Source organism: Rhinolophus sinicus, linkage group LG13, assembly GCF_036562045.2.
Source record: "Rhinolophus sinicus isolate RSC01 linkage group LG13, ASM3656204v1, whole genome shotgun sequence".
Lineage (NCBI taxonomy): Eukaryota > Metazoa > Chordata > Mammalia > Chiroptera > Rhinolophidae > Rhinolophus > Rhinolophus sinicus.
In genome coordinates, this window is record NC_133762.1 from 4334396 (window position 1) to 4356718 (window position 22323).

At 45.0% G+C, this 22323-nt stretch overlaps 1 protein-coding gene across 1 annotated transcript in view; it reads left to right on the top strand.

Moving 5' to 3' along the window:
* Positions 1–1965: 1965 nt before the first annotated feature.
* CERS3 (ceramide synthase 3) overlaps positions 1966–22323 on the top strand; it is an 88269-nt gene continuing 67911 nt past the window's right edge. The window contains exon 1 of the mRNA XM_074317748.1: positions 1966–2160. The gene's annotated coding sequence lies outside the window, so the exon portion shown is untranslated. The remainder of the gene's footprint in view (positions 2161–22323) is intronic.

The following is a 22323-nucleotide window of genomic DNA, read 5'->3' on the forward strand; positions in this document are numbered from 1 at the left end:
CCCTCTTACTGTTGTCCCCTTACATAGATCGCGCAATAGGTTAATTTGAACATCTGTCCCCAAGAAGGGCGAACTACCCCTTGACAGCAATTCAAGAAATCCAGCAGCTCACAACCTGTTTTTGATGGTAGAGGAGGTGTTGAGCCCTCCCTACGCACTACATATTTGACGTGAACTTTATATTTCATCGGCAGATGACATGCATTTAATTCTACAGATGATGAATGGCTTGTTGAATTCCGAGACCGGGAATCCGGAGTAGAGTTGAGGGGTCTTTTCTTCCCCAGAGTGAAGGTGAGTGTTGGACGCTCACGACGACTGGTGTTTGACAGGTAGGGACCAGCTAGGTACCATCTTGAGCTCCAGGAGTGAAAGGTGTCTAAGGAATGTCGCAGAAGGCTCCCCAGTGGAGTTGGGGAAGCAGATCCGGAACCAGTGAGGTGATGACAGTGACGTCAGTGCTGTAATGTCACTATGAGCACAGAGCAGGGAGGGCTGGGGGCTGGGGGGCCGGGCAGGGCAGGCAGGTGGTCGTCAGGCAGAGGAGGCAGAAGGAAGCGCACGGAAGGGCGCCGAAGCTGCCTGGAAAGGAGCAGGAAGGGGCAAAGGGAGATTCTGGAGGGTTGGTTGCAGCCAGGCTGCCTCCCATGCTAAGGAATCCTGTAGCGAAAAGGCAGCAGGAGAGAGAGACAGGAGGAAGGAAACAATGTTTAATTAGAGAGAGAAGTCGGGGGGCAGCTGGAGGAAGATGGACTAGAAACGGGGGGTCTCGGGCAGGAAGACAGGCCATTCTGCCTCGTCTCTTGGTGACATGTGAGGAGGGTCTGAACCACAGCCTGCCACGCTAAGCGGCTGGAGGCTCAGCCCTCCTGCCGGACGAGTTTGAAAATGTATGAACCACGTAAGAGGAAAAAAAGAAAGTCTGGAAAGAGAAAACCAGAGGAGGAAGAATGGAATGGGCAAGTGTTGAGAGAAGAGGCCTTCACCTTCTCTGAATTAAATTCATTAGCGAAATTTGAGAAACTGTGGTTTCAAAGAATTTGAAAGTGGTGTTTCCTCTTCTCAGCCTCTAGTCAGTTTTTCATTTGCTGTCGTCTCTTAGCTGACAGAAGAAGACAGGTGTCTTTCAGCAGGTAAGTCAGCCAACGGGAGGAGCTTTGCAACAGGCTTTCAAGGGAAGGCCGGTGCGGCCCCAGCCTCCTGGGAGATGAGGTTTGGCTCACAGGGGTACAGGACTCAACTTGTTGAAGCTTTCTGACTTGTCAAAGCACCTTTAAGTAATCCACGCCTGGAATTGTTTCATCTTCAGGCAGGAGAAAGTGAAAACGGCCCCAAAAGGTTCACCGTCTCACATAAACGTTATAAAATGCAGGCACGCTTTACCTTTGAAATGGACAGAGATGACATTTATGTCCTGCTGTTTAATAGGTGTGTCTTTCATTGTCTCTCATGATTGTTCTTTGGAGACGGACACAAATAAAAACCAAGAGAATGACATCTGCCTTTTCTAAAAAGAAGAGTGGCCAGACTCTTTTATTTTGGGGTTGTTCCGTGGTTCAGGAAGGCTTCCCTTGCCAGGACGCAGGCGCCTAAGTGTGGACTGACGCTCCCTCGTTGGTGAGCTTGCTGGTGGTGATTGAGTGAGCAAAACGCCCGGCCCGTATCCCCGGGCTTCTCGAGGGGACCATGGCTGTCAAACCAGCTCGGAGAAGAGTGTGTTGTCAACCGTGTGCCAGTCAGGTTTCTGTCCACCACTCAAACCTCTTCCTTCCCATGGAAACGGCAGGACCATCCTGTTCAGGGGTTGACCAGTGACCACAGGCACCCCATTGCAACAAAGATGAGGCAATCGTTTGTGCTCCCACGGCTGGCTGATTCCAGTTTTCTCCTCTCCCAAGTGGTGAAACAGGAAATGACATCCCATCAGGAAGAACCTGAAGGTGCCATCCAGTAGCTGTGCCTCACGTCACGGAGGGCCCTCAGTCAGAAATCTTGACTTGCAACTTTAGAGGGTGGGTCTCCGAAAGAATTTCCAAGCGCTCGCAGAGATGAGCAGTGTTTCTCTCTGACGAGCAGGCGCCTGGCTGGGACGCCTGCCGGAGGCTGGCTCCCGCTCTCCACAGGCAAGGGGCATCTTTTGTGCACTGACCTTCCAGAAAGGTAGGCACCATGTTTGTGGGTGTTGCTACTCTGTGAGAGCTTTCAAAACCAACGTGGCCTTGAGTGTGTGTGTGTGTGTGTGTGTGTGTGTGTGTGTGTGTGAGAAAGAGAGACAGGATCAAAATGCTTGTCATTGCCCTGATGTTCTGGGTGAGAGACAGAAAAGAGGTGTTGGAATCCCTTTGCTTGGTGAGGGTTCTGTCAGAAGTGCTTAGCAGGGGAGCGAGTGTTGGCACCCAAACTCGTACTTCTGACCTGCGTCGCCAGCTCTGGGGCGAGTTTAAACTGATTCACGGAAGGGGTAGGAAGGCTTGCTCAGAGTGAAATCCCAGGAGGCTGACGCTCCATCAGCACAGCTCTGTTTACTAGGAGAGACGTGACTCAGAGGGAAGTGAAAAGTGTGATCAGGGATCTCCCTCCCGTTGGCACGGCCAAGGCCATTTCCGACCATTTCCGAAGGTCTTTAGGTTGGAACAAGGCCGGGCTTGCTCACTTCCCAGCGGTAAACTTTTCTCCGCTGCCCTGACTTGAGCAAACAGTCTCAGTGTTATCTCCAGAAGACGTTACTGGTGAATGAGCTCTAAAACTGCCCGCCTCGTGGGAAGAAGCAAAACAACCCTATTTTTTCTAACCCAAGCCCATAGTTAGCAAGGATGTTCCTTGAAGCAATTTTATTTCCTCAATAGCCTTATACAGAGCAAAGGAAAGAAACCTTTGGGCCTTATCAGAGGGTGAATATTAATTTTTTGTTAAGCCGTATGTTCAAGTGCCGTCTCTACCAGGCGTGAGGGCTCAGACTTTAAATAAGCACTTTTTCATTCCTCTCCTCCTACAAGCCCTTTTTATAAAAGGGGTTTCCACTTAACATTGTATCCGTAGACTTGCTGGCCAAAGGGACAAGTTCTTTAGGGGAAAAGAGGCATATATATGTTCATACAGATAGCAATTCTAGAGTCCCTCCCATTAAAAATACTTCTGCCCTTCCTAAAAGCAACCAAATTAATTTATGTAACTTTGAAGATAATTCTGGGTCAGTAATAATCTACATGTATAGGGTCCTTGCCGTGCATACTTGAATTTTCCCACTTAATCCAATGCGACAGAGCTCATGTGACAGGTTGCAGGTGAGGAAATCCAGGCTGAGTGTGATTTACAGTGGCACAGCCGGGCGGGAGACAGCCTGTCCAAGCCCAGAGATGTATCGTACCCGTACGTCCCCATCGTCCCCTGTTAGGCCTCAGCGTCCTCATGGGCGAGTTTCAGAGCCCATGATGATGGGCGAATATGCTCACTTGGTGTCTTACAGCAAAAGACCAAAAGTCAATCTACCGTGTTTCCCCGAAAAGAAGACCTGGCTGGACCATCAGCTCTAATGCGTTTTTGGAGCAAAAATTAATATAAGACCCGGTCTTATTTTAATATAATGTAAGACCGGGATATAATATAATATAATATAATATAATATAATATAATATAATATAATATAATATAATATAATATAATATAATATAATGTATACTAATTATAGAATATATAATATTATAGTAAAATAAGACTAGGTCTTATATTAATTTTTGCTCCAAAAGATACATTAGAGCTGGTTGTCCGGCCAGGTCTTCTTTTCAGGGAAACACGGTATAATTGGCTTCTACTGCTGGGGTGAAGCCAACACATGGTCTGGCGGACAGACTGTGTCTAGAGGGGCTCACACAGCCCGGTGTGAATCTCCGCTTCCTAGTTCTGTGACTTAGGCCAGTCAGTGAAATCCTTCCAACCTGGTTTCCTTATGGATGAGCTAAGTATCGCCCTGTCCAGTACACAAGGTTCTTTGTTTCTAAGGAATAGAAAGACGAGGTGTGCGAAGTGCCTCCTGCATGACTGCCAAGTGGGAGTCTCTCCATACATAGTAGTCACCTCTCCAGTTATTGTTGATAGTTTGGTGTGCTAGATTCTGTTCTGGGCTCGGTGTCGGCAGCGAGTAAGGGAGCCCGCCTTGGGGCTGACCTGTGCCTGTGTTACATCGCGGTGTCACTGACCGTGAAACCTGCCTTGTGCTGATGGGGTCATTCATGCTGGAGCTGGTCTGATTTGGACACAGCCTCCGAAACAGAGTAGTGAGTGTCCTATGCGGAGAAACCCAGAGCCTAGTAAAATCAGGCACACAAGCAAGAACATCAGAGACTTCTTGGGCAGAAGTCAGTTTGTTGTGGTAGTGATTGCAGCGTTGCAGGTCAGGAAAGATAGGTTTTTATGCACACATTAGTGTATACACACACACACACACACACACCCCACACATACTTTGTCTGAGTTTTCCTGGGCCCCCAAAGTCATAACAGAAGCATTGCCGGCACGGTACGCATGGGAGGAGGGTCTGGCTTCCAGATCTCATGGAACACAGAGTATCGTGTGGCAGCCATTTATTTAGCTTGGGCCCCGGACAATCTCACAGCAGCCTTGGGCTTTCCGAGGCCTCCCTGACATGAATTTAGGGATGCAGCACAAAGACTGAACAGCACAAAAATGCACCTTTAAAAAGATGGATTTGGGACAAGCGTGATGGCCTTACTTACTGGCTGAAAGCCTGGATTCAAGTTTATCAAGTAGGCCAGTTGGCATCCGGAATGGTGTTTTGGCACTCTGTCCCTAACTATGCGTCCCGATGAGAGCAGATTGTAGCAGACAACAGGGCAGGAACCGGGGCCTCCTGCTGGAATCAGATGCAGTTGTGTTCTTCCTTCTCTTGGAAACACCTGCCCTGACCTTCTCGGTCTCGCACGGCCCGAATTTGTTGTTTTATTGGCTTGGTGGCCCCAGGATGATTGAAGAAATCTTTGTGTCAGCTCAGGATAGACCAGAAAATTGGAACTAGGAGAAAAGATTCTAAAGTAGCAGGATTTGTTTTCCTAAGCCCGATGCGACAATCAGTGTCGTCATTTTATGGGTCCGCCTATACATACTGCCTTAAGATTCTGTCTGGTAGCATGGGTTTTCAATGATGAAAACAGACCTGAAGCTAAAATCCCAACTAAAGTAAAGCAGGGCTTAGGTATAAAACCTCAAATGGCAAGTGAACAGGGAGATTAAGAATTCCTGACCTTGTACAACGCTGTAACAGCCAGAACTCCCCACAGGCTGTGTGCTGATGGTGGATAGATGTTTGATTATAAATGCCCTTCAGCAATCACTGGGTTTTTTAAACAGTTAAAATATTTCCAAAGGTCACCATCATCACTCCTTAAAGTCTGAGAAAGCCCATTAACAAACAGAAGATAGTTTTAGTGAGAAAGGGAATTGACCTGGAGACACATTTCATCTCGCCCAAGTATGAGAATTTCAAAATTCTCAGACTGAGAGTGTCTACATGCTGCTCAAATAGAAAGTTAAGGGGGTTCGGTTCATTGGAATAGCCATTTCTTCTTTACTTTTTTGCCCACCTGGTTCCTGGAGAGTCTGTGGAGCAAGGTTGTGCTGTGTGTGCTTAAGGAGAGCAAACCGAACGGACCAGAGGCCTAACGCTAGCTCGTGTTTGGTTTATACAACGCTCCAATTCAATGGAAAGTTTCCTTGTTATTGTTTCCTGACTTATATCTTCAGGAAATACCAGAAAACTAAGATATTTAACCACAATTTCCAAGTAACTCTGCTTAGGATTGGCACACATAGACACACGTACACGCACACACACACATCACACACACTCGTGTCCTTGGGCACAACATAAAAACAAACCCAAAAGTACCCACTTTTTTGTGTATGTGCCACAGAGGTTGATTTCTCCTCTCATAGATTGTGCTGCTTTCTTCCATCTTGTAGCTGTGCCTTCTGGGACATGTGACGTACACACTGGAACTGGAGAAGGGAGAAATGGAAGTAGTTCCTTAGCTTTTTCTTTAATTGGGGTATAATTGACTTATACTATTATATTAGTTTCAGGTGTTACATGATGAGTAGATATTTGTAGGTATTGTGAAATGACCACCAAATACATTTCTCCTTACTGGGAAAACTGTACAATTCACAGCTAAGGCATATATGTTTAGGTCTTTTGCAGAGATAAAATATGACATTAAGGGGCTTGAAATCATTTTTATTTACTATAGCCATGTTCTAAAATGAATTACTTAGTGAGGAAAAATCAAATGTCTTAATCCATGTGTTCCCGATAGATACTTGTATGTATGCAGGAACAAGGTCTACTTTTATTTTGATTCCTTTGCCAGACATATTGTAGCGAATAGTCAATAGATACTTGTTGTTTAGATTGGTCCTGACTCAGACTGAACAGTAAAGTAATCAGGTCAAGATTCAAGCAAAAATTCTGAGAGCATTTTCTTCAACAGTGAACATTACTTGACATCATTTAATAACTAAATTGGCTTCAATGTCTTCCCCTCGAGTTTTATTTTCTTGTTTGGTAGCTGATTAAAACTTTAAAAAGTTAGAAGATGCTGTTGCTGAACCAATCTCAAATTGCGCAGATTAATGATTTTCATTTGTAATGTTCACGTCACAGGCTTGTTATCATATACTCCACTGTGGGTCCAAGGTACCGGGGCTCGTAGGAAGCTCCTTCTGTTCCATTAGTTGTAACTGGCTTTTCCTGACTTGTTCCCAGTGGAAATCTGCTTTATGTGAATGCTGGTCTATAATCAATTGTAAAAGAAGAAGACGTCAGAGCATTTCTAGATGATGAGTGCAAATTAATATGCAAGTTGAATTTTCCTAAGTAATTATTTTACTGATTACACTATTGTAGTGGTTTTCAAACTTTTTTGACTGTCACTAATGGTAAGAAATACTTTTTAGATCTTAACTTAGAACATACACACACACACACACAAACACACACACATACACACAAACACACACACTAATGGAAATAAAAGTTTCAAAAAACAACAGCTGATACATATTGATGTTTTCTCTTCTATTCCATTTCACTCTATAAAATTTTTGTTCATGACCTACTAATTAATTTTATGACCCACTGGTAGTGGTTCTCAGTACTGGCTGAAAATAAGAATCAGTAGGGAACTTAAAAAAAAAAAAAAACCCAAAAAACTAAAGCCAAAGGCACCCCAGATCAACAGGATGAACTAGAGATTCCAGAAATAAACCTCCATATATTTGGACCTTTGGTTTATGACAATATTGATATTGTAAGGCAAGAACGGCCATTTGGTTATCCATATGGTAAGAAATGAATCTTGAGTCTAACCTCAAAATTTATACAGCTCTAAATGGTAATATGGATGTGACAGGTAAAACAACATAACTGTTAGGTCTGTCCCGTGTGCTAGCCACTAGCTATTTGTGGCTGCTGAGTCCCTGAAATGCGGCTTATCCGATAGAGATATGCTCTACATGCAGAACACACAGAAGATTTCTAAAACTAACTGTAGAGAAAGAACTGAAAATATCTCAAAAATTTTATATTGATCACATGTTAAAATGATAATGTTTTGGATATATTGGGTTAAATAAAAATATTCAAATTAATTTCTTTTTACTTTTTAAAATGTGGCCACTAGAAAATTTTAAATTACATATTGGGTTTCCACTATTATTCTATTGGACTGCAGCATTCTGGATGACAAAATAGAATATGCCTTGGAGAAGGAAATGATTTCTTAAACAAGACCCGAAATGTACTAATAGGACAAAAACAGATCTATAAAGTGAATTATATTAAAACTAGGAACTTCTTTCCATCAAAGCATACCATTGCAAGAACAAAAGACAACTCGCAGAGGGGATGGGGACATTTGCCATACATGTAATCAACAAGGAGTCATATCCAGGACAAAGAAACAAGTCCATGTAAAAAGATAGACCAATACAATAGGAAAACGGGCAGGTCCTTCCCAAAGGAGCATATCCAGCCAGCCAAGAAATGTTATGCTCAACGTTAGTAGCCATCGGGAATGCAAGTTAAAGCCACAATGAAGTACCACTACACACCCACCAGAGAGGCTCAATGTTAAAAGATGGACCATAGAAGTGTTGGTTAGGATATGAAGCAGCTGAAACTCTCCTATACTAATGTAGGAGTGTCAACAGCTTTGAAAACTGTCCAATAATATCTGTTAAACTTGACTCTATGGATACCTCATGGCCTAGCATTTCCACTCCTAGGTATCTGCCCTACAGAAATGCGTATGTACGAGTCTGTTTACCAAAAGACATGTGCAAGAATGTTCATAGATAGCAGCATTATTTGACATAGCCCCAAACTCCAGATGGCCCAAATTTCCATCAACAGTAGAATGGAAAAATGGATTGTGATATAGTCGTACCATGGAGTGCTAAACATGCACCAACCTAGACACACCTCAGTCACAAATGCTGAGGGAGAATCCAGACGCAAAGGAATGCATTGGGTGTGATTCCACTTATATAAAGTTCAAGAACAGGCGACGTTAATCCTTGGTGTGAGAAGTTAGCATAGGGATAGTTGGGGAAGGTGGGGTAGTGACTGCATCAAGCACAAAGGGAGGGTCTGGGAGGCAGGTAACATTCTGTTTCTTGGCCGGGCTGCTGGTTCCAACATAGGCGTGTTCACTCTTACGGTTTGTTATTTTGCTGTTTGTATGGTCTTCACCTTCAGAGATCCTGATTTAATTGGTCTGGAGAAGCCAAGAGCATGGCTTAAAAACCTCTCCCAGGTAATTCCCAAGGAGAGCCAGGGCCGAGAACCAGTGCACTAAAGGGTCGCAACCGGCCCTTTGAAAAACCGTCGACTTTAATATTACCGCAATTATTATACTAGGCCGTGCTAGGCCTGTAGTATCTTTACTCAAGTTACTTTGAAGGCATAATTCACATTGATACATCTTAGAGACATAAGGAGTCACAAAGTTACCTGGCTGCCTTAGGAAGCCAGCGGGTAACTGAATTAGCAGTGGGCCACTTACGGCCTGCAGCTCCTGTGATGACAGCCGTTCCCCTTTTTATCGCGCTTCTCTTTATTACACTTCAAAGATGTTGCATGTTTACAAATTGAAAGCAAGACCTTCCACCAGCAAAAAGATTCCTACCCGCTTTCCTGAGGGTGGCCTGGAACCGAACCCGCAATTGGTCCGAGGTCTGCCTGTATTACCAGGCCTTCTGATTTTTCTAGAGAAGCGGCAAATCTGGATTTTTATGTGAAACTCCCTGAATTTTTAAGGTTGGCTCGAGTTGTTCTAAAGTGCTGTGCAGATCAGACTAAACTGACTGGTTGGCCCGATACAAACGGCACCAAGCTCTGCCACCGGGTTGTAACTCTGACTTAACGTTTTACAGTTGGAAGGACACTTAGGGGTGTAATTGTATAGTCTGCTAATTACTTTTCCCTTTTCTGCTCCTGCAGGGATGTTGTGAAAATACGCGCAACATTTTAGCGCGCGCACGTGCACACACACACACACACACACACACACCCCATACCTGAGTTTGTTGGTAGTGAGTTATCATATACACTCAAGGTAATGATCATTATTTACATTTTATTTTATTTTACCTCTATTGTGTTTCCTTAATTGTGATCTTGGAAAATTACATGTGTGACTCAAAAGTTTGTTGTATGGGATTGCTTTTCATGTTGTGGGGAGGAGTGGTGTTTGCGCCAGGCAAGTGCCATATTCTCTGTGAAGTACTGTAGATTCCTGTTCTTTTCCTTTTGAAAGGGCAGATGTTGAGTGAAAGTTTCATTTGACAGCACCAGGTGGTGAAGGGTCCCCGCCACCCCCATAGGTGGTATTTGCCATCTGTGCTCCAGGCCCCCTGCCCACCTTTCTCTGTCCCACTCCCCCAACCTGCTGCCCTAATGGTGGGCGAGGGGGGAGGAAGAGTTGGCTGTCCTGCGGGTTTCCAGTTTCCAGGCTGTCACCTGTAAGAGAAGAACTTTCAAAAGCATCAACAGTGACAGTCAAATGTCATCATGTGTATGTCGAAGAGTTAGTCACAAGGCATGTTCACAAGTATTGATGTGATGTAAGACAAAATCAAGTCATGTAAAGACAGGGAGCGCTTGTACCTTCACTGCCTACATCTCATGTGTCTCTGCGTCAGTTTGAGCAAGTCCCTTTAGCCCTCTAAATCCCATTTTTCACCTGTAAATTGGGGGCATTACTCATTATTATCTTTGTGAGGATTCAGTGCTTGTGGAAGAAACTTTGTAAACTGTGACCTATATTATAGTCGTTAGAATTGTAATCATCTCATTATTTCTGTAATGGTTTGTGGAAAGCAGTGTTATTATTCTGTTTTCCGCTACACAACCAGATGTCATCTGGATTACATCTCTTACACTTTCTCCTGCACCTGCGGCCCTTGCTTGCGTGCGGCTTTTCCCCATGTCCCCACCTTCCCGGCATAACCAATTCTTAATGGGTCAGAAGGGGTTCGTGACCCAGGCACGCCCCCTTTTAGCCTACGATTTTCTACACCTTCTTCCTAAAAGTTTTGAAAACGTGTTTCCCCTGCCTACTTTCTAGTCAGGTGAGAGTAGGTATGAGAGGTTGGGGGGACTGGGGAGTGCCAGGAAGCCAGTCCTGACCAGCACGGCATTCATTCTCAGGAAGCAGTGCTACAGCCTGACAGCAGCTGCAGGAGAATTTTGGTCTTGGCCACACTACCAGCCCCCAGTGGCTGTACAGCTTGCACAGCTCCTAGGCTTTCAGCACTCCTGGCACTTAGAGCTGCCGACCTGCTCTGAGGCCTGTGGATAGGCCCACCCCTCGCATCGGAGGGGCCCAGGACAAGCGTACAGATGGAGGCATGTGGCCCCCAGCCCGGCCCTGGCCCTGGCCCTGCCCCAGCCGCATCCCGTCCTACTCAGCTGGAGGCCAAGTATGCTTGTTGCAGACAGCCCGTGCATGTGTCCAAATGAAGGTCTGCTCTTCCCCTTCCCAGCAGTCTCTTTGCCATCTCTAGGCCTAAGGGTACATACCCTGCGCAATCACTTTTAGCTGGACAGACCTGGGGAAGGGTTCATGCAGGCCTTGGAAGTGCTCAGAGCTGTTTGGACAGGGGATTCTAGGACCCGAGGCCCCCTTCACAAGTCTAGAAAGGGGACATGGAGTGTGGGTGACACGTCCCCAGGGACCTGTGGACTCCTCACCCCGTGGGAGAGAGGTCTGGCCAGAGTGGGGTCTTTTTAAATAAGGCCGAGAAGTAAGAGTGGGGCTGCATCTGTGCCAGTCGGTGCCCTGGGCCCACAGTTGGGACTTAATTGTGTCACCAACTGATGCATGACAGTGACAAAGGCTGAGCAATTTCAGAATTGTTGGGGACTATGTAAATGTGACTCCTCTTCTGCCACCACGCCCCAGGTAACAGCAGGGCACAGGCTGGGCTGCTGAGGTTTCGTAAAGAGGCAGATGAGTGACATTCCCAACCTCGTGAGCTAAGCTGGCAGGAAGAAAATTTACCAACGGACAGTGCACTTGATGGGAAAGGGAAGTCATCCACAGGCTCTCCCTCGCCCTGGACCAAAGGACGTCACTGGGGCTCAGGGAGCGATCTCGTGGCATGTTTTAAGAGAATCCACATACTGTATTTCCCCAAAAATAAGACCTAGCCACACCATCAGCTCTAATGCGTCTTTTGGAGCAAAAATTAATATAAGACCCGGTCTTATAATTTATATATAATTAATATAAGACCAGGTCTTATAATATAATATGATATGATATGATATGATATGATATGATATGATATGATATGATATAATACCTGGTCTCATTTTAATATAAAACTGGGTCTTATGTAATTTAATTTTATATTAAAATAAGACCGGGTCTTATATTAATTTTTGCCCCAAAAGACGTGTTAGAGCTGATGGTCCAGCTAGGTCTTATTTTCGGGGAAACACGGTAGGTTTAGTGTCTCGTGTGAGCCCTGCAGACAGTACTTACACTTGGGATATTTGGAGTTGAATGTCATGATCCGTTTGTTCACTTTCTTTCAGACCACTCCTTCCTTTTAGATCAACCATAAGACGCTGACATGTGACTGTCACTGACATGAGTGACACAGAGGAACTGAGGCCCCTCATAGGGCGACAACCTGCCCGTGGGTCAGCTCTGCTCTGGTTGCATCACGCTCCCTTCGCTAGGTTCACACATGGTCCTGTGTCACAGAATTTAGACCAGTTATTCACAGCAGCACTTCTACCAACCATATTTCTTGGCAGGAAAAAAGTAAGGAAATGTCCAATAAGTCTTCATTTAAAGGAGAAGTAATTTTTACAAGAAGGCTTGGGAGCCTCTAGACCCCAAATCAGGATCAATAGAGTAGTAACCAGAAAACCACACTGGCACACACTTGACCTTTCTCCCCCGTGGCAAATTGCCAGATATGGCAATGACCTAGAAAAGTTGAATATGTGTTTTATTCACAGCAGCTAATTAGCATCATTCTGTGTTTCCCCGAAAATAAGACCTAGCTAGACGATCAACTCTAATGCATCTTTTGGAGCAAAAATTAATATAAGACCTGGTATTATATTATTATATTATATTATATTTTATTTTATATTATACCCGGTCTTATAGTAAAATAAGACTGGGTCTTATATTTTTGCTCCAAAAGACACATTAGAGCTGATTGTCCAGCTAGGTCTTATTTTCAGGGAAACACGGTAGGCAGAAATTAGAGAGACTAAAATGAAAATCATATAAAATGCATGTTGGACAGAAAAGTAAGGATAACCTTTTGGGAAGAATGTATATTGGAAAAGTCTGGAAACCTAGGGAAATCTTCATTTCTAAATAATATGTTCCGTTTTCATACAATATACTCAGGATGTTTTTTTCTGGACACTTGTGCAGGCAAAATATCTGTAAATTTAAAGCCATAGATTTAATCATGAATCAAAAAAGTATAATCAATAAATGAAACATTTTCTCTGTGTTCCAGACTTTGTAAATCTCCTGTATGTTTCTGTCTCTTTGTCTCTCTCACTCCCCCTTTTCTATGTAAAATCTGGCATTATACCTTTTTTATTCCTTAAAGGGGCTTCTTGCGTTAGAGGCTGGTTAGGAATGATGAGATCTTTTTAGTTTTGAGATCTTACGAGTTATTTTCTCTTGCTGAATACAAACAGCGGAGGCTGGTGGCCATGGGCAGAGGGAGCAGCTGCCCTGGCCGAGGAATGCAGGTGACCGTCCTCATTTGCTCAGGGAAGCAACCAGTGGCTAGGCCAGTAGGGGCTGGATCTTCCAGCCGCAAGCCCCAAGCTGCAGCTCTCACCAGGAGAAGTGGTTGCTTGTATTGTTCTAAGCCTGTTGATGATTTCAGGGTAACTGAGGTTATTTTCCTTTACCCTGTCACTACCTCCCTGCCCTCCGCAGTCGGCTGTCACGCCCACTGCGCCCCACCCTCATTGGAGATGACCAGAATTCCTGTCATCTCGTTCTTTTCCAAGGGGTGCTTCATTCTGCGGGGGCAGCAGGCTGCACCACAGGAAACCCCGCCTTTAAACATTATGTAAGCCTGTGCTTCAAAATATTAAAATTGGGGGCTTGCTTCATCCGTGTGCCTTAGTAACCCCAAGTCCTTCCCTAAGAGGAACTCACCCTCCTCCTCCATCTGTGAGTGAGACGACGTTCCAAATTCCTTCTCGATCGAGATGGGCCCCACACCCTCCTACAGGTCTTACTCACGGAAAATGAGTCCTTTGGCGACCCTGCCCAAGACAGGTGCCATGGTTTCAGAAGTCCTGCTGTCACTGAGGCAGTGGGTTACCTTGTCAAATGACACTTATCCCTCAGAAAAGCTGCTCCTCCACCAACACTTGGACCGGGTGACCCCAACACCGGTCAGGGTTTCGTAGGAAACTGGTGAATGACGGCTGGCCGTTGTGCCGCCTAGAAGTCTGCAGGCCACTGACAGGGACGTGTAACTAGGACCGTAGCACTGACACTTGCAGCTTCTTGGGCACTTACTATGCTCACATACCAGGCATTACACCAAGTGGTTTAGACACATGGCCTTATTTAATCCTGATGCAGACTTTACAGAATTAAAAATTATGATACCTGTTTTACCGATGAGAAATTCAGTGCTTCGAAGAACGCACTTGCCCTAGCTAGCTAGGTCATGTTGCTGGAAAGGGGTGAAGATGGGCTTTCGGATTCCCAAAGCCCAGTTGTTGGTAAGCTAATAGGCCTTGGGTTCCTACCTGTCCTGTCCTGGAAATCCTCCCCCAGTGTGTTGTGGGTGGATGCTTTGGCAGGTCCCCAGACGAGTCTCTCCAGCCTTGTCCTTGGGTTCTCTGCGTAGTGTGGTTGCACCCACTATGTAGACTTCCCTTATGGAAGGAAGGCTATGGAGCCTTGGGGTGAAGGCAGCTGTGAGGGAGCGGGAGGGTGTCCCATTACTCTCCCTTGGGGAGTCTTTTTAAACTCAGTATTTAATCTTAGTTCAACCAGCCTGGCGTGGGATTCTTGCCCATCCCCAGCAAAGTTAGGATAAAAGATAATATGGCTACACAACACTGATCTAGCACTTTACCTGCTCAGGTATTTTTACACACCTGATCACTCAAAACCCACAACAGGCCTTTGCAGTACATAGAATTAGCATCTTTCACAGGTCGGCAAACGAAGATTCAGAGAGCTGGAGCTGCCCAACACCCCGGAGCTATTGCTTGACGGGGTGGCCCCCAAAGCCAGGCTTTCTGAGCCCAGAGTCCTGTTCTTTCTCAAGTAAGTCAGCTGTTTGAATGACCGTGAGCTATTGGAGGTGCATTTTCTTTTTCGTTTTTGATTCACTTCATCAGTTATGGTCTGCAGTGTGTCTGGCGGTCTTATTGACCCTTTTCACCCGGAACTAAATGACAGGAAAGCTGCAGCGCCCTGCAGCCACGCACAGGAGGTCCTTGCAGACACGAAGCCAACCTTAAATGGGAAAACTTGAGACAGAACCAAGGCCCTGCCTGCCTCAGGCTCCTCTGTGACTCACTGGCAGAGAGGTTTGCAACTCCCTTGCTTCTGCCGACATCACTCACTTGTGCCTAAGACTAATAACAGGGTAATTTGTGAGGCAAGATACGTGACTCACCAGGCAAGGGAGGAGAGCTTGCAAGGAATGACTTGGGGGACAGCCCCCAAATGTTTGCTAGCAATTGGAAAGGGAGTGCTGACGTGATGCTAATTGGGGTCACATTTCTTTACATTGCAATACCATTGCCTAGTTACCCAGCTATTAATTTACATTTTAGACTTCCAAAGTTAAATTAAAGAAAAAAAAAACACCGAAAAACAAACCAACAAACAAATGGTGGGGAAGGGAATTCTACCTTTGAAGGCAGAATTATCAGTTGTTAATCCCGGGTCATTTCTCATCGATTTCCTGCCAATTGTTGTGGACGCCTTCCTTTTCTTTGAACCCTAGGATTTGTTTCTCCGTGTTCCCTCCTTCTTATTTCAGTCAGACCTGTTTTTCTGCAAGTTCCTTTCCATGTTATCAGTCTGAGTAAACTTCCTCTGTCACTTATCTCTCTCTTGGTCTTGAGCTGGGTTCTAGCAATGCCTGTCAATTAATGGGGCGGGGGAGGCAGAGATGAACCAGAGACTCTAAAGGTGAGGAGGCATCCAGAAGAATTACATTTTGATGAATGCTGCCTCCTTAAACTGCATTTTCTGTCTTGTATTTATTACCTCCAGAATCTAAAATCAGATCATAGATGGCCCTCAAGAGCCTGTCCTCCTGTTAACCGAGTAGACACATTTTTTATTTTCTCTGACACTGTTAGAATACAAAAGATTCTAATAGTTAGTTGTTTGTGTGTGTAAAAAGGCTGTGATAAGTTTTATGTAGGTACCAAACCTGCCTTCAAATCAGCTATTAGCTTTTGAACATGAAACATTTACATAAAAAAAATAAGCCTCTTAGAAACATGTTAAAGCAAAATAAATCACCTTAACAACACGTTTCAGGCAGGAGAAAGTGGATGTGTATTGGGGAAAACAATAATTAAAAAATGTAAAACACCCAGAATGTTACCATTTTAGCATATCAATTAGTTTTTCATATTTCCTTCTAGTTTTTGTCTTCACACACATATATGTATAACAGTAGAATATGGTGAAATCTCATATACCATCCTATGATCATACGATAGATACAATTTTCAATTTTAGTGTTATTTTTAATATGTCATAAACACTTTCCAAAGTTGATAAGTTTCATAATTTTTAGCTGTAGCTGATTTAAAGTCATCTTTTAATCTATAAGCAAAGTCTACACACAGCATCAGACGGGAAAAGTGAGAGATGAGAAAGCTTTCCCTTCTCATGTGAACTTCTGAGGTCTTTTTGACTTGAGCGAAATAACGTTAGCTTTTGTTCATTAGTATTTGAGTAGCAGGTAAAGATGGTTGGACTTTTCCATCAAGGCCGTCTGGGTCCAGTCGGGATTCACTTACTAGAACGAAGAACTCTGCAGAGTGTAGGAAGCGGTCGGGGCTGGCACAGGGCACAAAAGCAAGAGGCCGCCTGGGGCTGGAGAGCAGACCCTGATGGAGAGGGTACACAGGCTGCTGTGGTGCCAGCAGAATGGGCAGAAACCAGCCCTCTGGAACTTGCCAGAAACCTGCCCTCTGGGATGCTGGGGAGAGGAGTTCCCTGGGAAGTGTCTCACTGGAGATACTGCCACAAAACTGCTCAGGGAGGTGCCAGTGGCTGCAGGGGCCCTGGGGTCTTCACTGCCTGCCTGCCAGAGCTAGAAAGAGAGTCTCTTTCCTCCGGCAATGTTCTGTCACCACTCTCCACTGACCAGGGCCAGCTGACAGAGGGAAGTATTAGGGTGATGCAAAAGTAATTGCGGTTTAAAAGGTTAAAGATAATTGCAAAAATTGCAATTACTTTTGCACCAACCTAATAGGTACAGGGACCAGACCCATTTCACAGAGCAGGCCAAGAGGGTGAATTTGGAGCAGAGAGGCCGTACCTTGGTAACTGGCACAAGCTCCATATAGGAAGCCTGGGAAGTGGAGCAGAGACTTCGGATGCTTTTAAATGTTAGTGGAAACCCAGGACCCCAGGGGACTTGCTGTGGAAGAAGATCCCTTTTTATTCAGGTGTAGGAGTTCTCCATCTAGTCTAAATATAAGTCTTTTGTATTGCAAATATTTTCTCCTAGTCTGCAGCTCGCTTTTTTCTTCTCTTAATGGTATTTTTTGATGGGCAAATGTCTCCAGGTTTTGTCATCCACCTGGAAGCAGCATCAAGGAGAGTTCTGACTTACTTCCCCATTACATTATTCCCTCTGTGTTAATTGTTACAGTCTAAGCCGTTATAACAGAAAGAACTTAGTGACAGAAGTCTATTTTTCTTGCATGTCACAGCCCAGATATCATCCCCCTGCCCAGCTGTCAGGAAGGAAGACAGAAACCAGGGCGTGCAGCGTGGTCCTTAGGGACATTATGCAAATCAATCCCACTTCTGTGTCATTGACCCAGATGTAGTCACACACCTCTGGCCTCAAGGGAGATTGGGACATGTTGACTCACATGGCAGGGCAGCCACGTGCCCAGGTAAACCTGAGAGGCAGGAGGCCGGTAACTAAAGGCAGAAGGCATGGATACTTAGGGGATCTCCTGATACCCCCCCAGTGACATCTTTGAGCGATACCATGCTTTTACTACAGATACTCCGAATTTTTCCTTTTTTAAGTCTCTTCCATCTGTTCTCAATTTCTTTGAGGCTTTACATTGATAGAATTGTAAGATTTAGTCTGAGAGAATTACTTAAAATTGGTTTTATCTTGTTGTAAGTTAATTACTTCTCTACACAAAGTGTAGGGTTTTCTTTTTCCTCTTCCTTTTCAGTTTTCGTGCAGTTATAAGCCCCAGGCATTAAGAGGCTTTTTATACACTAACGTCATCATGAGAAATATTCTTCAGAGTTAAGTTGCTCGTCATTTACATTGTCTTCTCCATGTGAAACAGCACAATTTCAGATGCTTTTAGAACTGGAACTGACATTTGGCACAGTGCTGACGAGGACGCAAGTACCTGCTAATGTTTTCCTTTGGGTTTTATCTTAAAGGCATAACCAGTTTTCTTGGCTGAGTTAGTAGAGTTAGTGCCAAAGAAAACACAAACAGATTCAATGTCGATACGCATGCTTACCTGACCCCTGCACCAAATTTAAAAAATTGTTTTGCAACGAATAAAAGTGAAGTTGTTTGTAGATAATTAAATTAGATAACATTTTTGGCCATAACCTCCCTCCTTGATTTTCAGCCTCAGTAAACCTTCCATCCATTCATTCATCAAACACTTATTTAGTGTCTGCTGTGTGGCAGGCTTTGGGTATAGGACAGCAAACAAGCTTGGGAAGGTCTGTGCTTCTGGAGCTGGCCTTGTGTCCTCAGGTAACCTCAGCCCCACCCAGTGTCACCACCCTCACCACCTCCCCGATCCTCCAACCGTAGTAATACTCAGGGATTGTGAACATTGATTCAAGAGTGTCTTTCTGTCACATCATCTCACATTGCTCAGGAACACACACCTTTACTTCAACTTGATATGTCTACCTAACGTCCCATTTCTCATCACTCTCCTCTCTCCAGGAGACATGTTTTGTAGAGTTACCTTCTGAGCTGATGTGTCCACAGTAGGGAGTGGGAGCGTGATTACCACAGCCCCAGCCTGCCTTGGAGTTCTTTCTTTAGCAACAGTTCAGTCCTCCACAAAAATGTTGCTTCAAATAGTGATAACCTTTTGGCCCAGATGGTTTTGTTTCTGCAATCCTGGGGTCAGATTTAATGGCGTTCGTCTGAGAAAGTGGGTCAACAGACTTCCTTCACCTGGTTGGGTTCTGTATCCATAAGGTCAGAAAATAATGAGTCACAAAACCTACACTAGTTAGATTGTCTTCCTGCAAACTTCTGGCAGCTGGCATTGAATAGAGGGTTGAAAAATTCCTCAGTGTTAGCAGGTGGGAAAACACATCTGAACTATGAGGCATGTCCGTTACTGATGCCTCGCTAAATAAAAAAGAAATAACTGTAGGCATTTTTCTTGCAGATATTTCTTATTTTAAAAAAACTGCTTCAATTTTTTTATATAAATACACACTGTAGTTCCTTCTGATGTTTTTATATAAATGGGAATAGCAGTCCTTAGAGAATGTACAAAGGATGGGGAAAGGAAACTTTGAATAGCCTATGAGGAAAAAGGAACCTGGGAATGGCCAAGGAGTAAATAAATAAATTTGTTTCCAAGAAAATACCTAACAGACTGAAGAGTTGTCAACTGAGCTGACAGTTTTTCAGTTGCCAGAAAAGGCCTAAAGTTGAGCCAAATGAATAAAGGTGAGAGATGGGCTGCAAGTTTCATTCAGAGTTAGCGGGCTTCTCAGACAGTCCAAAAGGTGACTGAGTCACAGGTGGGGTCCCTGAATGACAGATTTATTGTTGCAAATGTTCAGGATTCTTTTTTCAGAGCAGTGACTTGTGGGGTTTCAAACACACAGGTATCTCTCCATCTCAATACTTTCTAATTCTCTTTCCATCAGGCAACAGTTAGGCAGTTAACACAGAGAAAGCTATCGTTCTGCTCGTGTGTCATGCTTTGTCATCTACCAAGCGTCTTTTTAAGGCTGTGTCAGGCAGCCCAGCAGCCTCTTTTACACTGAACAACAAAATCCTTGAGCAGTGACTGTGAGCACCACTGTCAGATTTGAAATTTAGGCAGAGCAGAAGCAAAAATGCGAGAGAAAGGAAGGAAAAGGGACAAATGGGTGCCGTTGTCAGCAAGATGAGATCAGAGGCTAAACTGAGAAACTGACAAATGCTCCAGGCTGCCCGCCCCTCCTCAGTGGTTCAGGGGAGTTCCTGCTTCTCCACTGCAGCTGTAGAAGAAAATCCTCATCCAGGATTGAAGGTTCTGCTGAATTGTAGGTTCAGATCACTGAACTGGAGTTACCAGTTTCTCCTAAAGGAGGACGGGGAAAATGTTAGGCGTGGCAAATGCTGTTGATTGGAGGCAATCAATCCACCTGTTTTTGCTTTTTTTTTTTTAAAGATTTTTTTATTGGGGAAGGGGAACAGGACTTTATTGGGGAACAGGGTGCACTTCCAGGACTTTTCCAAGTCAAGGTGTTGTCCTTTCAGTTTTAGTTGTGGAGGGCACAGGTCAGCTCCAGGTCCAGTTGCCGTTACTAGTTGCAGGGGGCGCAGCCCACCATCCCTTGCAGGAGTTGAACCCGCAACCTTGTGGTTGAGAGGATGCACTCCAACCAACTGAGCCATCCGGGAGCTCAGTGGCAGCTCAGTTCAAGGTGCTGTGTTCAATCTTAGCTACAGGGGGCAGAGCCCACCATCTCTTGCAGGACTCGAGGAATTGAACTGGCAACCTTGTGGTTGAGAGCCCACTGGCCCATGTGGGAATTGAACTGGCAGCCTTAGGAGTTAAGAGCACGGAGCTCCACACACCTGAGCCACCAGGCCCGCCCCACCTGTTTCTTACTATCATAAGCAAAGGACTTTACACAACAGGGAGGAGGGGTGGTGGACCAGTGGGTGACAGTAGGACCCAAGGAGATCCGGGGGCCCCAGAAGCTGAGGGACAACTGTCTTTTTCAGCAGCTGCAGCCGAGGCAGGATGCCACCTGTGGCTGCTGGACATCACTGTCTGCTCCCGATTCAGAGTCCTGAGCAAAGCGTCCTCCTGGCCAAGCCCAGGCCACGCAGGCTGCCTGCCAGCAAGTGGGGAACTGTCCGCCTTGGCTTTCGCAGCGCAGAAGGCAGGCTTTGTGCGACTCCAGGCCACTGCCACTGGGAGGCGTGACTGCACAGGGTGCCAGAGGTGCTGCCACAGGCCTGTGGCCTTGGGACAGGAGAGGCTGAGAGTACAAACGGTTCTCGTGGTGGTGAAGTCCGATCCATCCGGTTTTTATTTTGGCCTTTTGCTTTTGGTGTCCTAGGCTTTGCCTAACTCAAGGTCCTAGAGATGGACTCCTTCCTACGGAGTCTTCTAAGCATTTTATAACTGTAGCCTTTATCTTTAGTCCTGGCCTCCGTTTCCAGTTGAGCCAAATGGATTTTTGTACATGTCGTGAAGAAGAGATGCTTAACTCTTTGAAGCAGCAATAACGACTGTTTGGTGGAAGCACTTGAAGAGTGAACAACATAGATTTACTTTTTTTCTCAGTTTGAACTCCATTTTCCAGGGGTCCCCCCTCACCTTCTGAATCTTTCTATTAATATCTCTGTTTCCCTTTAAATTTTTTCAGCGTTAGGTCCTAAGTGACCAAGTCTGTCAACACATCTGGAGTCATCGCATACGGTCCACGGGTCATTACTTAGGATGGCAACTCCTACATAGCCATCGTAAGCTAGTCACTTAGTTCTATAATTAGAATGATCAAGGTTAGCTATTTGTTTATTATTTAGTATTATTGAGAGATATTTACGTTTCACGCTGGACAAAGTATGGTAATCTGTACTGCCAGGAGTCACATTTTAGGAGCGAGCAAGTTATTTTATATAACAACTTTTCTAGTGCTATCCGAAGAAAATCTAACTCACTGCCATTTCTGTTTGTTCCCTGAGTCCTAGTCTGTTAAATGGGGAGCCAGTAAAAGAATTAACACGCTGAGGCAGACTTCTAGGAAAAATACATTTGCTCTTGCAGGAGTGTCTCATGATGATGAGGTGAGAAACAGGCCTGGTACAGACAGAATCTTATCTTTCACATCCGTGGCTTGGTTTCTGAGATCTGTCGGAAGTTTGAATTTTAGCTGGAGTGTGACTCAGAGACTTTTATGCCTGCTCTTGTTCTGAGCCCTGTCCGGCTGAGCCCTTCAAAGCAGGTTTCCTCTCTCAGTTGCCTCCTTGGGTCACTTACGTCACATGGCCCAGGCAGCCAAGCTTCAATTCCTGGTGCCCTTACCAAAGCGTGTTCATTCCTCCTTCCTACCAACTCTTCCTTTAGTTCTCACCTCCTCCTCCCACGTCTGGACGCACGCCAGTCCTGACTCAGTTGTAAGCCCCCTGAAGTCTGGGGTCATCCCTTTCGCTTCTGTAGCCCAAAAGCCTGAGAGACAGGAAGCATTCGATGAATCTTTCTTGATTATCTTTACTCCATCATATTTGTACAGCTTTGCAACTGGGACTTACCCTCCCGTAGAGTAGAAATGATAGTAAAATGATTCAAAAAGAAAG